Source organism: Catharus ustulatus, chromosome 3 (assembly GCF_009819885.2).
Source record: "Catharus ustulatus isolate bCatUst1 chromosome 3, bCatUst1.pri.v2, whole genome shotgun sequence".
Lineage (NCBI taxonomy): Eukaryota > Metazoa > Chordata > Aves > Passeriformes > Turdidae > Catharus > Catharus ustulatus.
The window spans coordinates 70043768-70066711 of record NC_046223.1 but is presented as its reverse complement, the minus strand read 5'-3'; positions in this window follow the sequence as shown (position 1 = coordinate 70066711).

Genomic DNA, 22944 nt, shown 5'->3' with positions numbered 1-22944 from the left:
AGCCAATTGACTCTCCATTCTACCATCATTTGTGCTGTTGAATTGCTACCAAAAGTGCCTTTGCCATTTATATGATTGTTCCTGGTTAGCATACAAGCTAAGATGGTTTCCACTGCTAAATATCTATACATATGGGTTCATCTGAAAACTCTAAATCCTGAGTATTTTTTACAATACTCATGCCTTTCTTCAGCTACAGAACACCAGCCTTGCTCTGCTAAGACCCTTGTAGGTGTTTTTTGTCTCCTCTGCAAGACTGTTGTGGATCCTTTCCTCAAAAGCTCCTGAGAGGTCCTCAAAGGCAAGGTCCACTAATTCCCTTCTCATAAAGGCAGGGATGTGTGACTAGATCATAGCTACTGCTCTTCTCCCATATATCCCCATATCAGACTTAAAGTCAACTTCTCATTTTAAAAAACTGCTGTGAGCCTGAGGCACCCTGAAGTATCTCAACGTTTTGGTTTTTTTTCTTTATTATTCAAGTAATGATGGCAGCAAACTACAGGAACTGATAAACAGATTGTCTTTGCAGATTCTGTTATTTGGAATAACAACGTGGCACACCCTCTAAGCAGCTCCCATTCCAACCTTACTCTTCAGTGAGAGACAAAGTCCCTCCCCACTTTTCTCATGTTTTTCCTTAATTTGCACTTTCTTTTGATTATTTTTCTTTTTTACTCAAGAAATTTGGGATAGACTTTTAAATTCATTTATTTGTTGAGTATGGAAGGATGAAAATAAAGGTAAGTGCAAGTATAGTTTGAAGAATATTTTTTATGAAAAAATACATTCCGCAAATAATCTATCTGCTTGATCGGAAGTGATTGTTTTGCTTAGTTCATTGGTGTAAGTCACAATTGGCTTTAAGTAATGAGTAATTTTGAATCTCTTAAGTAATGTTCCAAAGCTCTGTCCCAAATGAATTATCACATTTATACAGAGTCTCTAAATATTGCTTTTTAGTCAGTTGAAATCTCACTATGGTTTTCATGAAGTACAGTATTTATGTCACAGGTTTTCAAAAATGGCCACTCAGTAAGAGTGACAGTAGGAAACCCCAAAAGATCTGACAATGAATAATTCAACTATTATGAAGCAATACTTTTGTATGACTAATAAAAATGAATTAGTTGCTTCCTTTTCTGGAATATTTTTTTATATTTTCTTCATTCTACCTTTTTCTTTCCTGATCAAGACAGTGTGGCCAATTAGCATTTTAAGTAAAAAATAGATCACAGAAAAAAAAATTCATCCTTATTTTGAATGTTGTGAATGGAGAGAAAGTTGAAGTGATAGAGATGGGAAACTAAATTAGTTCTTCTTGTAAATTATATTCTAAGGCATTTTCCAGCAGTGACTTCTTGGATTTGCAGCGAATGCCTCTGATATTTTCCAATTCAGAGTGCTCCCTTACTGTGAGCCCTCTTGCTATGAGGCCACCTGGGATCAAAGCTACTCTCCCCCTCCTGTGGTCTCAACTAACTCCATTAGCTCTAATTACAAACCCTTCTGTTATACCAACTAAATTTTATGGCTTCCAGAGAGTGAGCTACATGGAGAAAGTCCATGTATACTGTTGGTTCCCTCTTCACATTATTGCTTGCCATACATTAACCTAATTCATGGTTAGCTCAGAGCTAGAAGCACTTCATTTTTACCTTGTGTGATTAAAAAGAAGCTTAAATTGTTTCTTGAAGTTGGCCATTCCAGAAATTATTGATCTCAGCCAAAACAAAGATTTTATAGGGTTTAACTTTTTGTATTTTGTTTTTTTGTATTGTGTTTGTATGCAATTTTTTGTATAAGCCCCAGAAAGTGGTTATAGTGTATAGCAATGTCACTAACACTTTTCCTTAATACAGAATGACACAAAGCAAATGTACGTCATTATACATATATATATGCACACATAGACACGTATATATACGTAACACAGAGAGATACATTCATTGCTTGCTCTCTCAGCTTCTCAGCTTGTTTCTTGATGTCAGCATTTTTCAAACTGTTCTTTAAATCTTCAGTAAGCTGGAAGGTGAAAACAACCATCTTGTTGTTTTAACAAAGACTGCACATTAAATGATGGTGTGGTTACACATTTTACGTGACAGGGGTTATTTATAGAACCCATATAATGTATTTATGTTCCTTTTCCAGGGTAACTATAGGTGGTATGTCCATCTTGGTCAAAATTGATAGAATTTTGTCTGAATTAGATGATTTGTGACATGTCATTATGTAATTCCTCTGTAATCCCCTTGTACCATTCAATGTGGTGTTAACTGTCTTGTGGCCCTATGCCCAAACAGAAACTTTATTGTGAATTATGGGTAATGCAGTTGTGGATTTACACATTAATGGGCACAAGTGTACATTCTCTTTTAGGGACTTTGGCAAGGAAAGCCTGACACTCCAGATGCAGAACCAAACACACTCTACAGCAGAAAGAGCTTCCTCAGTCCCTGCTATTCCAAGAGACAAAATAAACTTGCTGGTAATTAAACCTCCTTGACGAACTGTCTGTCCACGGCTACCTATGGAAACGGTGTCATCTTTTCTCCAGCATGTTTGGCTACTGTCTTTTTCTCCTGTCAAGAAGCCCATTCTTGCTTATCCCTGCCCTCAGTATCTGCCACTCATTTGCTTTTGCCTAAAAGTCCATGGAAGAATCCAGCATCTTTAGCTCTGAGCTCAAGAAATCCTTGGGACACTATTGTTGACTTTTACTGGTCTGTACAGCCAGCTGAAGAGAGTCTAAAAAAGACAATATGCAAGGAAAATGGAAATGGAACTCCCGTGACTTCAGCCACCCTAAAGTTATACATCTAATTTAAATTACCTATGCTCCACCCCTAGTAAGTATAGAAATACAAGCACTCCTGGAATGGATAATCTCAACCACCTTAGATATTTTATATAAAGATAAGATCTTTCATAAACGTCTCTTTAGCTTCATATTTTATCATTTTGAAACATAGGTGATTGTAGAAAGAACTACATTGCAATTTCTTGAAAGTACTTTTTTCCAAATTTCAACAAACACAATTCATTTTTCCATCATTTTTTTGGTAAGCTTTTCCTCTTCTGATTACAGGGCTCATTTGCCTCAGAATAAATCTTGAATTTTACAATAGTTATAGATTCCTAAATTTTGAGATGGAAGAGATTTTCTTATTGTGCTAAGATGTAGTCTACAACATCATGGCTAACAAGACAAGAAGTAATCATTGCTGCCATTTGTCTAAAAATTGGGATAATTTTTTTTTTTAGTTGCAAGCAGCTCAAACTGGTACCACAGCAGAAGATGGACTTCAGTAGTTATTTGTGAAAACAGGTGCCTAAATTCAGATTAATGAATAGACTCTTAACTAGCCAAAGCTGTAGCAAAGCAATTATAAAGTTCAAGAAGTGATCCAGCCTTGCTGGCTGTGTCAGACCAGTGACCTATTTGCCAAAGAGGAAGTAACTAACAGAGTTTATTTTATTAATTAAATGCCTCAGAAGAAATAAAATATATTGTCTTTATCCTTTCAGGAAAACAAAATAGGCAAACACACTTTTTAAAATTTCATCCTTTATCTACTTTTAAATCGAAAGATATGAAATGTTTTATTTACTGTTATTCTAACTCTGACAAATTCTGGCTGAAATTTGGGCTTTATTTGAGAAAAGATAGTGTTAAACTTGCATCCAGATCGTTGCCTGGCTTCCAGCCATACAGGAAAATTGAGAATCATAAACTGCCCCCTTACTCTCTGGACATCTCAGGTTTAAGTACAAGAGAAATAATTTCCAGAGAATAAATACTTCCCATCTCTGTGCTTGCCAGGACTGAGGCTGATGGGATAAATAATCCCATCCTCTCTCCCAGTTCTTCCAGAAGAAAGCAACCAGTGTTTGTGTGCTAACTCAGTCAAGAGATGTTTTTTGAAACACACCTGGTGTCAGATATTTCCTCATTAATGGTAAAGAGGTCACCAAGAGATCACCAGCCTGTCTCTAGGGTTGCTATGAGGAAAGTGTGACTGAATGCATTCACCTTATATTTCAGGGTTTAATTTTAGCACTAAGAGTTTATTGCAGTTGTTCTCTGCCTTGACGTATTCAAGAGTTCTACCGTTCCCATGCAGAGGATTTACCCAGAAGTCTCCTTTTAGCATTTAATACTCCTGTTTATACAATAAAGTTCATTTTTGAATGACATAGTGTAAGATACAGGAACAGGGCAGTCAAGCTGAATTTGACCAGAAGTTTTTTCATCCTGATGCTCAGTTTTGGCTATGGTCAGGCATAGGTACCAAGGGAAGGAGAAAGGAAAGTTTAGTTTTTTAGTCCCGGATTATTCTCCAAGGTCTAGTCGATTGATTTACGGACTTCCTGAGGCAGGGATAGCAGTGTCTCCCAAAATGCACTGCAATTCCCTACCATCAGCTTGTCCACTCTGTTTTTTAATATATATAATATTTTTGCAGCATTCGTGCCTCATGACTATGAGTTCCACTTCTCCCCAACAACAGGATAAGGAATTGCCTTTTTGTCTGTACTTTGAACTTGCCAGCTGCAATGTGATGGCCACCAGCTTATAAAGCAGAGGAGAAATAAAAATTGATTCCTATTCACCCTTTCAGTGCCCTTCATGTTTCCATAGGCCTGTGTTGTATTCGTGCCCTTGCTAGTTCTCTCTGCGTTGATGAGCTTATTTACTCACTCCGAGTAGGGAAAGCATTGCTCACCCTTGGTGACCTTCTCTGTATTTTTCTAAGGGTCTTTCCCAGGGAGTAATTCAGAACACTAAAATTAATCCTTGCTCTGAAGCACTCCCTGGTGGGAGCTTCTCTCTTTGTCCATTGACAACATAAAAGGCTTAAGGATACCAAGGGCCTCCACTTGCACACCTGAGTTAAGCACAGGGAAAACTCTGCACCATCCTTTCACTTCTTGATTACAAGAGTTAAACATAACAGTTTGGTTTGTTTTAAAGAACAGAATTATTATTCTTGCTCTTTGTAAGAAATAACTTGTTAAGATAAAATTCCAATATGATATGTCTTTCATAAAGAAATAAAATCACTCACTGCATATAAGGAGAAAGTATTTGCACAACTTTTAAACTGATTTTTTTCCCATGTACTGTTTGTCCACAGGATGGATGGCTTGTGAATTTCTTCTGAAACTAAATGTATGATGGTTGCAATTAGTAATAACAGGGCTTTTCCTAAGCCCTACTTGAATGAAATATTTTATATCAATAGCTAAAATTAAGTCTAATTATTTGATGTTGTCCGAAGTAGACAAAGTTGTTAATGTTTTAGCTGAATTATTGCCAGCATTAATGTCTTGATTTTTAATACACAAAAATGTGATTAAAATATGGTAAGGAAGCTAGTAGTTAGACTAATAATTCATGAAAGGTTCTCTTTTCTAACCTATGTCATACTTCTTGCTCAGTGTTCCCAAAAGTAACCTCAAAAATTGCCTTGACCATTAAAGCATATAAAAAGGAACAATTAATATGCATATAATTGTACAAGTCTAACACTGATGGTGAGTCTCATATAAACTTTGGCCAAATATCATCTCCATCCTCCTTTTCCCCCCTCATGCAAACTCCCACTATGTTTGCACTCACTTTGTAATTTGAGTATGACTTGATCTTTGTACATATGCTGTGCTGGTGGACATTAATTTTACTCCAAAAAATGAGCTGCCATCCTTTTTCGTTTAGATAGGAATAAAGAATACTCTATTTTGTAACAATCATCTTGGTATGTTGTGTGTCTGTCTGAAACATTTCCAGAAAGCACCAGATAAATGGTGTGATATTTGAAAAACAGGGCACCGTGTATTTTGGATAGTGTCTAGGAAAGTTTGCAGGATGTCCCAGATTGGCTCTATCTGTGAGGTCTGAGACAGCCTTTCTGACAGAATAGATCTGTTACTTATCCTACAGGAAGCCACTTGTTTCTCCCTCTCATTTTTGAAGAAGGAATGGGAGCAATATGCCAGCAGGATTTAGTAACTTCAGACAGACTCCAGATGATAGGAGTTTGATGCAGCAAGGAGCTGCAACAAGAGCTTGGCTTTGAACACATGAGCAGCTCCATGGCAAGTGTTCAGGTACCTTGCTGAATGCCCAAGCACGCTGCTAGCTGATCAGGAAGGATTTATGGGATCAGGAGGAAAAGAAATATCCTTTTACCAAATGGGAAGCAGGCTCTGGACTAATGGAAATCTACCATAACTTGGCTTCTCCTTGTTCTTACTGAAGCACAGGAGATAAGTTTTTACTCTTCATATTTCTTCCTGCAGTTTCTGACTTTGTAATGAGTGAGGCAAAGGTATGCTTCATGCTGGAGTTTGCTTTATCCATTCATACTCTGGCAGCAGCAGGGGTAGCAAAAAAAACCATAAACATGCACTAGAATGCTTTCAGATTTTTTTCCATCTTTCTAATGCAGGGTTATATTTTAATTCAGAGTCTGGGAGGAGATTTTTCTCAGAGTCATAATTTATAAACTACTTTTACTTTCCATCCATTTTGTTCTGGAGGAAGGTGGTTTTAAGTCAGTTTAAAACATTAGTTTAAGTGGCATTTGAAGTTTTATTTGAAATCTCTAGAACGATGAAGACCTTTTGAGCATAAGACTAGAAAGTTCCATTACATGGTAAGAATGAATACCTCTAAGGACCATTCAGTTCAAAACTCTCCTTCTCCTTTCATCTATTCCCTTTTCTGCAGAGAGGAAAGAAATGTTCCTAGACAGCAGAATTTTACATGGGAGCTGTTTCATTAGTAGTCTGAGTCTAATTCTTCCATCATTTAATAGGCGTAATGATTTTATGACCTCTGTAAATATACTATGATGAGTCTGTCTGACTGAGTCTAGAAATGGGAAAATCTTCACTGACTGTTGAGAGATTCTTTGTACCTCAATGTGATTAAACTTTTCACTTTCAATTGTCTAAAGACTGTTAGGTTAAATTGATTGTACAATTCAAAATATCGGTTAATGATCAGAAAATAAGTAATTTCATTGAAAATAGCTGTCAAATATAATCCAACATGACCATAAGTTACATGGTGTTACGACAAATAAATAAAAAAAGTGAGATCATTAAGAAAATTATTGAAACATTAGAAAGTTCCTAAAAATATTTGGAATTGTTTTGCATTTACTCAGTGAAACATTTATAAAGTAAAAGAAAGTTTTGTCCTGTGTGAATTTAACACATCAACCATCCAGGATCTCTCTCATGAGTTTGATCAAATATTCATTTTTCATAATTAATTTCCCAGAAAATACAGGAGTCTTAATCATTGTTATTCTAAGTGCTGGAATGTCTGGGAAAGCATTGCTCCTGGACTGATTCTGCAATACAGGTATTTAATCTGGTTCCAATTTCTGTTGTGCAACACCTAAGGACTATCAAATATGGCCCATTTTGGCCTCACTGAGTGTTTGGCCAATGACAACATGGTGATAGCCAGCTCTAGAGAAACCACTTTGCATTATTTAATTCTACTCTAAATATGAAGTCACTCCTGTTTCACTGACTCAACCAAATCAGCAGCTGGATAAAGAGCAGCTGGATGACTGGTCCAAACTCTTCTCCAGTGTCCTCTGCCATGAAAGGCCATTGCCCTCAGATTGTTAAACTGATTCTCAATATCTGTACTTTTGTTTTATTTTGGTTCTACCTTTGGAAGTTCAAATAGCCATACTGGAAAAAAAGCAGAACAGCAGCATCACACAACAACCCATCACCCTGACACTGTTTCAGTCACATAGCAGAAGTCTCTAAGAATGCTGGATATTCATAACTGGTTGCCTCAATATTTTTGGCTCTGGAAAAATGTTTCATGCCCCAACATGTACACAGGCAGACACACTCACACACATACACACATACACTGAATTATTTGGAACATTTTTGTGATGCCAGTGAAGTCTCCACAGACTTTTCATAGGCTTTGAAATCTCTTTTTCTGTGAGCTACAAGTGCTTGCAAATCTTCTTTCTGATTCAAATTAACATCTAGTTTCTTCAACCTTATTGCTCAACAATAAATTGCTCACAAGAAACAACAGATACCCAGACTACATACCAATCAAAATGTTTCTCTTGGGACAAAGTGGGAAATAAAAAAGCAAAAGCATGTGAAATATTCTACTGTGAGAATGCTGGAGGCAGCATAGGAAAGTAAAAAGACATAATTTTGAATGTAATTGCATTTAGCAACATCTACAGTGCCCTGAATCTTCAGATGTCTTGCTGTCATTCTACTTTGAAAATTGTGATTTAAAAGTTTCTCACATCTATCTAATTTTATGATCTGTGTCTAACTGGGTTTCTGTGAATTTAATTAACTTCTTGGCACCTGTTTCTGTAAATAAAAGGTCTCAGGAACTGTGTTTCGCAGTATTATATCAAGAACCTACATTAGGTAAACACCCTTTCCACTGTATTCAGCACCTTTTGTGGTTGGAAAATATTTTTTTCTTAGGAAAAAAATACCTTTTAAACCCGAAATTCACATCTCTTTGAAATACATGTTTTCTTGCATGAAAATGGATTTGATTTTGAGGAAAAATTACTAGTTCTATATTTTACATCAATTTCCTGTTGAAATTTAGAATAATATTAGGCAGTTTGAGGGATAATTGCACGTTTACAGTATCAGCTCCCACAAATATTCTCCCTCAGAGTACCTTGTGTCCTTCCTGTGTGAAGGAACCCATCCCATGTGACACCATCATTACTCCCCTACTGTGTTTATCTTGAGGTAAAGTGTTTTTTTGGAAAAAACAGAGTGAACATTTCTACATTAAGGCATTTCAGGCCCAAAGGACTTTTCTGGCCCTTCTATTGAGCCCTGCTATCAGCTAGGTGGTTTTGTAACTCTCTTCTTGACTTAGAGGCTTTGCCACATACATGCTTTGAAGCAATTAGTCCATCCTGCTGTAAAAGGATTCATGATGTAATGTTTACTCTTTGGTAATGAAATTTTTTTTGGTATTTTCAAACAGAATGAAAATACTGCAATCCATAAATAACAACAGAATCATAGCAACATCCTAGGGAGAAAGGTATGGTTTCAAAGTTAGCACGCCTTGAGCCAGATGACTTCCCATAGTGCTTTTTCCATCATCATATTACATAAGCTATAGCATCTGATTTACCTATTTTTCCAGATATGTAGACTCATGGAATCAGAGAGAGATTAGAGTATTTAAATTCTGTGATGAGGTAACAGAGAAAACCACCCATTATACTTTTCTGCCTCTTCAAGTGTGATATTTGAGGCAAAGATGAGAATACTGTATGGATGGACCATATATAAGCTAAGTTACACTTTTACTATAACGTGGAATACACTTTCTGTCTTTAAGCCAAATTGCACAATTCTGTCAGCATGTGTGAGTTGAATTCTTCATGGTCAAAAAAATTGGCAGACTCCTCCAAAATGCCCACTTGGAATTATCACAGACCCCTTCTTTTTCCCAAATGGTGCATGGGTGTGTCTGGGAGAGTGATAGTTGAGCCTGAACAAGAGGGGTTATGAGTGAGGCCAAAATCAGACGTCAAGCCCTTCACCTGTCCCGCTCTAATCTAGTACAGGTGAAGGTAATCAATTGAGGGAAAAGAAAAATGAAGCAGGGATGTATGGAAGTATCACTCAGAGGCTTGGCTAGGGAGACAGAGGAAAGCTCTTAAATTTGTGTAAAGTGCAGAGCTTGCAAACTACGTAGATTTCTATCTGATACTTATAAAAGAGAGGAAGTAATTTTTTGGTTTTTTGGGGTTTTTTTTGTTTGTTTGGTTGGGTTTTTTTTTGTTTGGTTGGTTGGTTGGGTTTTTTTTGTTGTTACTTTGTTTTGTTTTGTTTCTAAATCTGGGATGTGTTAAAACATTGTTTAGATTATATGAAATACGAATTTTTCCCATACAACTGAGTAAAGTGCAAGCTTTATATTTCATTTATAGCTTAGAGTAGCATGTCTAGGAATTTGGAATGGGGGGAGGCCGGTTGAGGAACAGAATGGGAATGAGCAAGTTAGTTTACTTTTAATAGTACACATCTTCTCTAAGGCTTAATACACACATGGGACAGCTGGATTAATACAATAGGTTGCATTCTATGCAAGCAATTAAGCCAAGAACTAACTCATATTTTTATAAACAAACCATATCATGTCCCCAGAAACCATTATAAATTGACAAGTAATGTAAATACCAAAGACTTTGACCCTTTACCAAAATGTAGAATTACCTTTTATACAATAAGGGAACATAAGAAGCAAACCTAGCAAGTAGTATTTGTATAATAACTGACTTTACTGGAAAGGCGGGTGGGGTTGGAAATGGAAAATTAACATTCTTTTTTAATTACTTAACATTTTATTTGTAAAAAAAAGATTTTAAAATTATTTCAGCCTTACAGGCAATGTGAGCACGTTTGCTTCGTAATGTCCTCTTGCCCTGAGTTAAAATACAGCAAAGCTTGTGTTAAAATGACATTAAATTTGGGATGCAAACTGACCAAGAGCCAGAAAACTAGGGCTGATTGATACTGTCTTCAGCTCATGCTTTGGTATCTGTTTCCCCTTCTCTTCACAAAGCCATGAGCAAAGTATGAGGTGTCAGCGTATTGCTGAATTTTCTGGTTTTTGTCAGTTCATGTCACAATATCAACAGTGCTTAAGCAGAGAGTGAGGGGTTGTATTCAGTAATAATATCAGATTACATCAGAGACATTCTTTCCACACCCCCCCCACTATTTGCTGAACAGGGTGTTTTGTGGCTTTTGGAATTCATATTGCATCTAACTTGACCTGTGTTTGGTGTGTTTGGCTTGGAATGTAAATGTCCTGTCCAGTCCCTTATTCCCAAAATCTCAAATACAAATAATTCTAATATTCTTGCTCTCTGTGCATGTATAAATCATTGATCAAAGGTGTTGTGGAAGCACTGAGGCAAGTACACATTCTCCTTATAGAAATAAAATTAAAAACAAGAAATAACCAGGACAGCTGTAACCCTCATGTCTAGAATTCACAATGCTCTGGCTTATAAATGAGGGCTGTGTGTACAGAGCACAAAGGAAGTACCTTGTTATTTTTTCTCTTATGCTTCAGAGTGGACTGTTTCTCTGGGAGGATCACAGCATTCTTTTTTATCATATTGACCTATTTCTGTAAATGTTTCTGTGCTAAAGTGAGGATGATACATTTTAGACTTCCCTACCTCACATTCCACGAGGTTCGTAGCGTTCGACTTTAAACCAGGTTTATCATAGCTCTACTTTGCACTTCAAGAAAAACTATCTTTAAGTACATGCCTGTTTTTCTATTTTTATGATTACAGAACAGCTTCCAGAGATTGACAGGAATATGGATTGAAGAATGAAGTGATTTAACTACGAAGGTACCTCTAGTACTCTACATAAACATTTGATATGTTTTCAGGATCAGTCTCCTTTCCAGAAATGTTTGACTCAACAAGAACTTGCTAAACCTCTAAACTCCAATAATAACTTCACTGTATATGTTTGAAATAATGAGAATAAGAATTCTTGAGACATTTTGTTAAGAAATCAAGTTATTCTGAACAACAAATTATATTATGTTTTAATAGTAGATGATGTTGTACAAGCTGCCAGATAACTTCCAGTAGCATGTTTTCAAAGTACTTTGGATTATAGTATAAACCTCACTTAAAAATAGAACTAACACAGATCTCTTATAGCAAAGATGATATCAAGTATAAACAACCTTAAAATATCTCACATTCATATTGACTTGACAGACTAAGGCAACCTCCCAAAAGCCATTTTTTCTTCTGTTTATTGAGGAAATACAGTAACAGGCATTTTATCAATGTAAACAATATATAAGTAATTGAGTATTAATCCTTGGCAGGCTGAGGTTACTAGGATTGACTGTAATTGAAATAAGTGCAGTTAAGTATAGCCTGGAAATCACTTTGATGAGTAAAATATTAGAACTCTATGAATGTTTGAAAGCTGGAAAGGGTGGTTTGTGGTCAATGTTCTAATAAAAGCCTGCCTAATCTTTCTTCATCCTAGATCATGCCCTCAAGTGGATGGTGTGGTAGAGGAATTAAATATTCAGGAATAATTTATTTTTTTCCTATTTCTTGAAAAAATTATTTTTGATTACTGGGCTGTACTAGGAGTATTTTGCACACAGAAGAAGCATTTTCTACAATGTGATAGTTTCCTGAAGGCTAAAGATCTGCTCCCATTACCATCTTCCACTTTTCACACTGCTACTCCCTTTTTCAGGTTTCTTTCTTTCTCTGCCCATGGTTCTCTAATACTCAAATTCTACATAATTCTGCATTTTGTGACATCTACAGTGAGTAGTGACAGGGAATAAATACAGGGAATGGTGACAGTAAGGAAGAACCATGTGAAGTTCTGCATACTTTTAGTGGATGAAAGTTATACAGAGAAAGATTAAGCATGATAATAGAGAAGGAGGCTGTCAGAGGAGCAGTTTATGAGGAAAGGAAACTGCTCAAGGCAGAGGGGAAAGGGATGTAACTTCAAGTAGAAGGGGAAGGAACGCAGTGGGTGTGCAGGAAGGCTTCATGTGGAAATGAGGAGCTTAAAAATTGAGACATGAGAAGTAATTTCTCTAAACTTAAAAGAAGGAAAAATAACCTTTAGAAACCCCCAAACACCCCCAAATTCTGCATTTACAGTTAGGTTGCTCAAGTGCACTTCCCATCAGCACAACCATTTCAAATCAAGGAAACCACTTGTGGAGCCAGCACTAACCAACCTCAGTTTACACATCTTACCACCTAAACATTACAGTATCCATAGCTATTTTCAGCTCCCTCCACTGGATAATAAAAAGCCTTTAATTTCAGCATATAACCTTGTGCAAGCCTCATATCCATTTCCTTCAAAAAAATGTACACTCTTTGTTCTGACCTCATGTTTATCTTTCTGGTGGCTAAGTTATTAGCTGTCTTCACTTGGCTAGGGTAAACTTCAAAGTGGGTGTCTTTGAATAGCATTTTGAGAAATTGGAGGAGCTACATAGGTATTTCTTGTTAGAGATGAAAGGATGTTTTTAAGTAGAACAGATGAGACTGCAAGTGTATATGTACATTGCAAAGTTTATTTAACAGTCTGCTTCTATTTTTTTCAGTATTCCAGTACATTAAGCTTCCTTGATCACCCTGGACATTTCAAAAATAATGTAAATTATGCCAGTAGCTTTAGCACTATATAATATTGTTCATATGCTACCCTTACCTACGCTGTTTACGTGGGGGTTTTTTTCAAAGTATTTTATTTAATCTTCCTTGTTATTATTTACAAAATCACTATCTATTACTATTTTCCCAATTTTTCTTTACTTTTTTACTGAATTCAGCTCTTCAGACAGATTCAAAATTTCCTTTATGTGTGGAGACAATACTTCTTTGTTGTACTACTTGACCTGGCATTTCTTTCAGTACTTTCTCTTGATTCTGTGCTAGTTAAATATCATGCCAGAATAGTCCACTGGTGAAGGCTTCACAGTGAATTCTGTGAGATGAAGATGACACTGCTGAACTAGAAGTCCCAGCAGGTCTGGCTGGTGGTGTACATACATATGGAAAAATACGTGTGGGTATGCGTGTGCATGCGGAAATGAATGAGCAGTCAGGAGAAACACTGTTTGCAAAGGGAGAGAAAGAGACGCCTAGACAGAGGAATGTTACATGTGGTGTTTGCATACAGAGATAATTGATATCTGATTCTTAGTGGTCAACACTTTTTCCTGGTTCAGCTAGCACTAGATTACACAGCAGTCACTGCAGAAGTTCATATGACTAAGTAGTCTGGCTATTTTCCACTGAACCATTCGTTTGTCTAAGGGTGAAATATTCTTTCAAAAACTAGAAAATTAGGATTTCTCTCTTTCTATTTTCAAGTTACTTCCCTATATAGAAAAGTCAGCTACTGAGTTCAGTTAGCTTAATTAGTTGTTTATGCAAACCAGTTAACATAGGTCTCAGTGTAAAAGAGGAAAATATTCTGTATTTAATTTAGCACCTAAAGTGGTGGAAGGGAGAGAAGAATTCACAAGACCACTCAGAAGATGCATAAATCGACACCTACCCCTGCTATATTAGAGGGGGATATAAACAGCCATTTTGTACACTCCTCTTCTAAATCACACCCTGATCCTCTGTCACTTTGACTTTGCTTGTGGGTCTCAGTGGAGCTGCTCACAAGTGTTAAACAGATGCGTAAGTGTTTACAGAAATGAGCCTAAGAGAATGACATACTTAATCCTGCTGTAAGATTGCAGGGAGGAGCTGGACCAAATTCCACCCAAGCATTCCCCAAAATCCAGATCAAACCAGAGCAGGAGAAGCTGTCTGCTGCAAATAAGAAGTGGGATGCCAGACAGCTTACTTTGCATAAGCTGCCAACCAGTGTTCCTAGCATGTAACCTCTGGAGTTTCTGTTAGGCAGGAAGAACTGAGTTTCCACAGACAAAGAAAGAATACTCATTAATTACTAAAAATAACTGCAAATATACCACTTTTATGGTGAGAAACAGAGCAGATAAAATAAAGACATATCCAATTAAATACATCAGAGATGAGAACAGAATTGAGTCTGGTGAGTCTGGTTTACAGTTTGACATCAGCCACACTGAAGATAAAACCTGATGTCCTTGTCCTTCTGCTGGTGAAAGATGTTCATTGGGCACGTAATAAGATGCAGTAAAAGAACTGTTTCGAAGATAGGTTCTGACAGTGATGAAGAAAGGTTACAAAGATTGCTTCTAAAATTACTGGATTAGACCTGGTTATCTTAAGTTAAGACCATTTCACCCGTTCATAAATAAAGCTTTTTGTTGTTTGCATACAGTGCTTGCAAGCTGGCATTAAAGAGGATACACCCGCTTTTCTCTCATGATAAGGTAGATAGGTGGATTAGTCACCCGTATGGACTTTGACGTATCACAAACCTACCTTTTCTTCAGCCTTTTTCAAAAGAATATAAAGGATTATTCTGAACCAACAAAAGCAGTATGATTTTTTTTTTTTATCACTCATCTACACTTTTGGATTCATGAGTCTATGTTTTCTTAGTTTTTTTTTCTTTCCCCTGCTGCTTGTGTCTTTTCGAGATTAACAATAGCATGCTATTAGTTTTTGTGGTAGTTTGTGGTTATAATATCTGAAAAGAAATTCTATCTACCCAACCCACCAAAAGCAGGTATCCGGTTTTTCAGACTTATGAAAACTGACTGAGTTACTATCTAGTTAGTCTGTTGTGTCACAGTTCTGTAAATGGAAAGGCTCCACAAAAGCAAGAAACTTGTCCTTTGCAGTTGATTACCCTTTAGGTAAATTTACCTGCATACACAAAGATGAACTGACCTTATAGGATTTTGTCCTCTTTAAGTCTCTCTCATTTTCAGCTCACAATCACAGAATCACAGCATGGCTGATGTAGGAAGGCACTCCTGGATGTCATCTAATCCAGTCTCTCTCTTCAAGCAAGGTCACCTAATGCAAGTTGCTTATAGCCAACCATGTCCAGACATACTTTTAATATGTCCTAGGATGAAGGCTCTAGAACATCTCTTGGCAACCTCTTCCAGTATTTGACCAGACTGTCAGTTAAAAAAACATAAATATTCCCGTACTTCAGTTTTTACACATTGCCTCTTGTCCCATCAATGAGTGCCACTAAGAGGAGTCTGGTTCTTCGTTCGTTACTCCCCAGCATCACTCCATCACGAGGTCCTTCATGAGCTGTCTCTCCTCCAGGACAAATAGTCCTTTCCTCACAGCAGAGGTGCTTCAATCCTTCCAGGAGTGTAGTGGCCCTTTACTGGGCTCTCTTCTGTATGTCCTTATCTCTCTTGCACTGGGAGGCCCAGAACTGGACCCAGTACTCCAGGTGCTGAGCAGAAGGGAAGGATTACCCCTCCTCCCTGCTGGCAGTGCTGCACCAAGCACAGCCAGGATCCTGTTTGCCATGAGACTGCTGTCAAGTGACAATCACAAGGACTGACAGAACCCTCAGACCCTTTCTGCAAAGATGCTTTCCAGATGGAAATCCAACATAGCCCCTTTACTGCTCCATCATTCAGGCAGACACTTCTGTAAAAGTGTCTTCTTGTCTTCTATACTGAACCTTACATTAATAATATTAGCTTGACCAGGGTGTATTGCTTTAGTGCACTTCCGTTTGGAAAAAAAAAAATTATCCCTATTGATTCTTCACTAGGTGGTTAAATACACAAGTATTTTAGAAGAGGGGGATATCCGTAGTAGGACCAGTAACAAAGCTATGAGAAAATCTGTTGATAACTTAAAAGTAGAAGTTACTAATAAAACCAGAAGTTAAGGAGGAGAGTGTGTCCAACTCGCCACACATCTTTATAGGAAACTGCACAACACATGTTTAAGTTCTCTGTTGCATTGCATCCTGTTGTTTTATGTAGTATAACTAAAGCTGTGTTGGTTCATGCTATTAGTTCATGCTATTTCTATGAATCTTTTTGGTAATACAAGTTTTATTCTGTTAGTAGATGGAGTGAACTGGGATTTTTTTATTGTTGTTCAGCAGGATGATGTTTAATTTCTTTTCTTAACTTTTCTACCTAATATTTTAATTTGATTTATATCTTGCCTACTTATTATATGTAACTATATTTTCATTCTTCATTTTTGTTCTTCTGAAGTTCCCTAAATAAGCCAAATAAGGGTTTTTTATGTTCTTACATCAGTTTTATTTCCTTTTTAGGGGAGAAAAATGTATGTTTCCTTTTTCTGCAAATAGAATCTATGAAGAAACTTATTTAGTTTCAGTTGAGTAACTGTTTACAAATTCGTGTTAGTAATTTTTCTCTTGACATTTTAACCCATTAATGCTTTTTACTTTCCTATGCTTCCTTCTCTTTTGAAAAGATTATTTAAAGCTTTGAGACTTTCTGTGCATGGAATGTAGTGCTCTAAATGTCCTGGTTTTGATAGGTCTTCCTCAGGTAATTCTTGAAGAAGAGATTAAGGAGCTCATAGCATTAGCTTGCTGTCAGGGCATCTGGGAACACTTGACTTTCTGGAAAATACATCTTCTTTGCAAAAACAGTTCAGTATATTCATACACTGACCAGTTCTGTCTAGAAGGCAAGATCATTTCCTTTCTACCAAGAGGATGCAGGAGCATTTGCTCTTTCTCAAATATTTAGAGGTGTAGTCTCATAGGATGCCTCTTTCTCTTACAAGTGTGTACAGCAGTAGCAACACAGCATCCTACATTATCAATCCAGGCATATCACATTAGACTGATAATCTAACAACAAACAAACAAACAAAGGGAATTAAAGAAGAAGAGTTTGCCATGTTTTGGAAAACTACATTGATGTATGCAGTGATTTAAAAAGAATACACACTAAAGATGTCTTAGACAAGTTCCTGTGTGGGGTGGTACAGGAAAGAGTCTGGCTGTCAACCATCAGTCATCAGCCCCTTCGGTTTCCAGTGGAGGATTGCGGGGAAATAGGATTCTTTTTTACTGTGCTGCATACAGCCCTGGCAGATCAGGATGTCTTTTTTCTTGGATATTTAAATCTAGATTAATTATGAGTCTGCTTTTCCCTGTGTTCTCATAGTGAAGAAAGTAATTAATGACTATTAAATGGTTGTAGTACGAGGCTTAAATTAAACAATGTCTTCCCTTCCCATGTTTAGATAAGATAGGTTATGAAAAGTTAAGTATAGATGGAATATGACAAATGCTGTCATCCAATTTCCCATTGCTTTCCTGATGGCATGCCTTATGAAGTAACTTCTGAGTAGTTTCTACTTTCACTTAAGAAAAAAAACCAACCTCACTGTAAAGTAGAAAAAGAGGCAGCATTTTTTTAAATAGCTAAAAAATAAGCATTGGCTTGGAAACTCCTCTTAGTAAAATGAAAAAAGAGTTGAAAACTTTCAAGGATTTCTGAATTCAAAATTTCAGTTGGATAGGGTACTTGTTGGAAACAAATTGACTTTTTAATGAGCCTTTTGTGGAGACTGGCAAATCAGCTGTGTGTGAATTCCAGCTTGTCAGATGTTTGCAAAGGGTTCACTTGGAGTGTTTGCAGATCACTCTTCATTACCTGAAAACAGTTCCAGAAGCCGCATGGCACATATCCCAACCCCTACTTTGGCCAATCAGATCACCTAATACACCTCAGTGAGTGATTGAAAGCAATTCCTGCTTTTTGGAAATTGTCTATAAAAAAACAAAGCAAAACAAAAAAAATCCACAAAACCCAAACTGTGCCCCACTGTGTATTTGCTGAAGAACAATGATATAGACATCAAAATCTGTCCTCTCCCTCTCTGAAATTTATTGTCCAAATTGCAGACATGTTTGCAGGTCAGATCACTGATAATTCTACCCTATTGGGAAAACTCTGTAAATTATTTTTTTCTCCCAAAGTTACATCACATCTTTTACCATTAAAATATTAAAAAACCCAGGCATGTTAGAGAATTGTCATTGTACCTGAAATCTCTGGTTTACCCTCTGATAAGGATACCCTCTTATTCTAGAGAAAAACAATGAAAAACAATGTTGGTTTTTGCTGGTTTTGTTTTTTGGGGTTTTTTTGGGGGGGTGGGGATGTATTTTCATTGCTTGCTTTGTTGTTGCTTTTTTTTAAAGTTTTCAACAGATTGGACACATTTTTTTTAATTTGTGAGAACTTTAGTCTGGTAACAGAACTGAACAAATCCTTGAGGACTGCCTTGAATCAGGACGACTGAAAAACAAGATACTTAGGCTAAATTGTGCCAGAGGTAAACATAACCAATGAAAATTGAGAGCATGCTAACTCAGAGTTTTAATTCTAGCTGCATTACTTTTGCAAAAATTTCCATCTTTGAGTACAGATAAAGACCCAAAACTGCCTATGCCAATGGCTTAAAAAACCAAACAAATGCATTGTGTGCGTTTACAAGACTGGATCCCAGATATATTCAGAGGGAAGGTTTTTGTGCTGCTTTTCTTGCAAATGTAGAATTTGCTAAAGTGGCTGTAGCTTCAAACCTTTCAGACAAACCTCTTCTGTCAATTTGATGGAACTGTAAGACAACACACGCTGCAATATTTAAATAGTTACAGCTTTTCGGACTTCTTTTTACTGACTGAGCAGTGACACACCAGTGAAATTCTCTTCCGCCTTCATTTTATGCCCACTCCCCTCCCCCAGCATATTGAATATGCAAGGAAAAGCTAATTGGCAGAGAGCCATTCTGGCAAGCTGCACAATGTGTTCAGCAGTTTGTTTGATTTATACTGTTGGAAGTTGCCAAACTTTTTGTCATTTGGTTTAATATAATGTTGTGCCTTTAACATTTTTTTCTTCCATAAAGGATTTTTATTTTGCTCAGTAGGATTATAATTTGAAGGTATAATTAGCATCTTGTTAATTGTCGATAATTACACATGTCATTCACAGAACTCTTGCAAAGGACATGAGATTCATTTAGCTGAACTTCCTCAAGCTGGTGTTCAGAGGTCCCTAATGAGCAAAGAATAGAGCAGGAGTGGATCTAATAATATAAATTGAAAATATGAACACATATAAGCAATCTAAATTTAAATTCAAGACAAGACAGTGATATGAATGAGCCTCTCTGCTATCAAGAGATGCCCAACAGTGTGAATTAGCAATGTCTGTCCTCCAAAATTACAGAGACAAAGAAAAGAGTATGCTGACATTAAGATGCAAATCTAATTTTTCCAGTAATATTTGTGCAAATGTAATGTAATGTATGAAATATTGCAGCCAATGCAATGATGAAAATTAATAATTACTTACATCACAATGTTTTTTACCACTGCAGTGATGTTTTGCGATGTGTAACCACAGCAGAATTTGATTGTTTCTGCTCATATCATAGTAATTGCATGGTTCTCATTTAGGAAACTGGTCTCCATTGAGAGAAATCAAGAGTATTTCTGTAGTATATTTGGCAGCCTTGCATACTTACAACCTGTTTCATATCAAAACAGCATAATGGTGCAGATTCCTACGAAAGAATAACTGGATTTTCTCATTCCTTGGCAGGTAGAACTCTCAGTGGATCAGTGAGCTAGAGGCAATTTGATACTCTCCTTCAAGCCCATCGGTCTGGATCCCATAGAGTGAGAATCAAAACCTCATTTTGTAGTGAAGGAATCTTGTCATTTACAATGCCTGTAAGTAACCCCACCACAGGAACAAGCATGCAGTATCCATTGTTAGAGGTTCTTGTTTCTGCTGTGGCTCACCCTAGGGGTATCATCTCACAGCTTGTTCTCCTCCCTCCCTGCATGCTATGGGGTTGATACCATGATCAGGTGTCTAACATGCCCTTATTTTCCTTCTTGCCACTGTCATCCCCTTGGACTTAAGAGGGAGAGGACCACTGTGGCAGAGGAATTGGAGGCAAGCGCAAAGGCACCATTGGGAAGTGTCAGTGTAGCTTTTAGATAGAGCCTTTGTCTGCTTTCAGTTTACTCAGAGCCAATATGAAAGCCTGCAGGATGCAGCCTCAGAGAGCCCCACATGATGAAAGACAGGGTGAGTTCACTCAGTCAGCTGAAGACCAAAGCAGTGCAGGGCAGAATCTCTTCCCACTCTGTGTCCCATGCTGAGCTACACACTTCTCAAACACAGGCTGTATCCTGAGAAACCATGGCCAGGAGTTGCCATAACCTTCACTTGAACTCCTTGGTTTTACCCCACCTCACCAAGGGGACTCATTCCCCTCTCTCCTCAGGAGAGCTCAGCTGACTCCAGCTGTGTCAGCTCCAACAAGGTTTTTTGTTGGAAAATTTCTTGCTCTCTCTATTTCCATTTGAATGCAGTTCATTTTCTCCTCCCATATGGATGACTTCAGATATTTTCTTATTATGTCTCCTCTTTGTTGTTACATGACTATGGTGGAGTTTCTCCCTTAACCATCTGTCTTTTTGAGAAGTACTTTGAATATTGTCAGGTGTTCATGTTAGCACAGGTTTCTCCTTGTATTCCCAGAGCCTTTTCAGTCAGTTCTTTTCCTGCTTGACACAGAGCTACAGCAGCTGGTTGCCAAAGCACTCCATCACCTTTGTTAATAATCAGATTTTACTGCCTCAGTAAAAAATGGACAAGAGTGAGGATTTAAAAGAGATTAGCCTTTAACTGAACTAGAGGGGACTACAAATATCTTTGGTTTATGTGAAAGATCTAAAAGGGTTTTTTGTCTTGAGAGTATAAGTTTCCTTTTAATGAGTTAAGTGGACAGATATGTTTAATTTTTTGTACCAGTATTCTGGCACTTTTTCTTAATCCCTGGGATTCTTGTACCAGTATTCTGGCACTTTTTCTTAATCCCTGGGATTCTTGTACCAGTATTCTGGCACTTTTTCTTAATCCCTGGGATTCTATTATCCAGTACAATTTTCAAAAAATCTGTTTGCTGCAACATAACAATGTTTAACTAAGAGTTCTTTTTATTTTCAATAGAATTTTCATTTGTTTTAGACTTTTTAGGCAGTCAGCTCATAAAATGTGCACAACTACAGAAAAAAGACAATAAATCAGCAAAAAGTATCTGGATAATTAATGTATTAATAATATATTTAGTATCACAAATATCACTGCACTCAGAATAAACATGTCTCCCTAACCTCACTTCTTCAAATTTAAACCACCTTCAATGTGGTAAAAGACAGATAATGAAGTAGCTCCATCTTCTCCTTCAGAACTGACTTCGAGAGTCACAAGCAATTAACTTATTTATTTGCATTATTTCTTTATACATTCTCCTGTTAAATGGAAGATGTTGTTTTGATCCATGCCAGAATAAAGAGGTAACCCACAACCTCCTGTTCCAGGCAGAGCCCAAGGCAGAGAGCCTTAGCTAAGGAACTACCAAACCCAGGAGAACCCATTAGGTTCACTCTGCTGCTGAAGACAGGGCCCAGCTAAGTGTCTGAAGATGCTGCAGTGGGAAGGAAACTCAGTTTCTCCTGGCCATAACAGAGACAAAAACTAAGAACATTGCTGTCTGCCACCCATTGCAGTCTGGTACAGACAACCCTACCTGTTCCACTGTAGTGTTCAGGAGGATCCAGCAGCAGGCAGGTACTCAGGATGTGAGCAGGAGGCTTTGGTTCTCAGGGCCAGCTTGGCTGTGGGATGTGAGAGGCTCTCCGGAGAGCTCAGGAGCAGGGTTTACTCAGTGGTGTAGGATGGTGATGTGCTCTTTCCTCACCACATGCACAGAGCCTGCTCCCGCTTTCTCACCTTGGCTGCTGTGGGGAACCATGTGTGGAGTGCCTGGTCCTGTTTCTTTATTGGGTAATTAAAGTTGGGGAAGGGAACAAAGGAAAATACTCTCACAGTCCCTCTCCTAACACACATATGGGCTGCCAGAGCGGCCTTGCTTTAGCTTAGTTTCCGGTACCTGCTCCGGTTCATATTTGTGTTGTTTAATTTCTCTTCTTCCCCACTGAGAGCTTAAACCACTGTACCAGAGAGAAATGTGTGCTCCCATTTGTGCAATACCTTGCTAACACATATCAGGAAAGCCCTGATTGTGTCTTATGCCCCATTTTAGAAGAATGCAAATAAAGTATAATGTTAAATATTTCAAGCACTCTTTCAGTGATCTGGATCCTGTCTTCCAGGTGAGGTTCTAATTCATTTTTCATTTAATCCCCCAAAGAGGCACAGCTGACGCTGGAAACAAAACTAAATCCTATGCAGTTTGGAAAGTCTAGAAATGCTGCAGATGTCTTTTCTGCAAAAAAATCCCTATATAGTACTGCTGAAGACTCAAGGTCTTAAAAGAGTGAGAGATCCTGTCTGCAGTGCCCAGAAGGTGGATCTAGAGCAGGAGCCACAGTTGTGAACCCCAGCTTTGCACTCATGCT